Genomic DNA, 565 nt, shown 5'->3' on the forward strand with positions numbered 1-565 from the left:
AGTTCTCCATCTTGTTTGCTTCCCCCGTTACATATTATCTGTCCTCTTGATAATGAAATTTCTGACAATAAAGCATGCTGTTGGAATACAGCTTCTTTGTTAATTAAAATAATTTCATTTAATGAAAAGCACTAGACACTTGCATATATTGTTGCTTTGAAGCCTCACAACAATCCTGTGATGTAGGCAGCAAAATCCACATTTGGGGGAATTCCCTGGCGGTCCAGTGGTTAGGACTCTGCACTTGCACTGCCAAAGGCCCAGGTTCAATCCCTGGTCGGGGAACTAAGATCCCACAAGCCGTGTGGCACGGCAAAAAAATAAAAAAATTAAAACATCCACATTTGGTCAATGAGCAAGCTGAAACTCTGGAAGGTTAATTGAATTATTGAGGTCACACAATTAATAAGAAATAGGCCTAAAGTCTGACTCCAAAGCCCTCTTTATGCTGCTATACACTGTTTAAATGTTACATTTGTTTCTGTTCTATTTATTTTTCTCTAGCTTTCAGAATGTTTATCTTTACTTCTCCCACTAATATATAAGTTAGGCCCTGGCTATAGTT

The 565-nt window shown here is 38.2% G+C and overlaps 1 non-coding gene across 1 annotated transcript; it reads left to right on the top strand.

Annotated features, from left to right (window-relative positions):
* Nucleotides 1–212: 212 nt before the first annotated feature.
* On the top strand, nucleotides 213–285 carry TRNAA-UGC (transfer RNA alanine (anticodon UGC)). The gene has a single exon. It is a non-coding gene; the product is annotated as a tRNA-Ala (tRNA).
* The last annotated feature ends 280 nt before the right edge of the window (nucleotides 286–565 follow it).

This window comes from Eschrichtius robustus, chromosome 11 (genome assembly GCF_028021215.1).
Source record: "Eschrichtius robustus isolate mEscRob2 chromosome 11, mEscRob2.pri, whole genome shotgun sequence".
In the NCBI taxonomy this organism is placed as follows: domain Eukaryota; kingdom Metazoa; phylum Chordata; class Mammalia; order Artiodactyla; family Eschrichtiidae; genus Eschrichtius; species Eschrichtius robustus.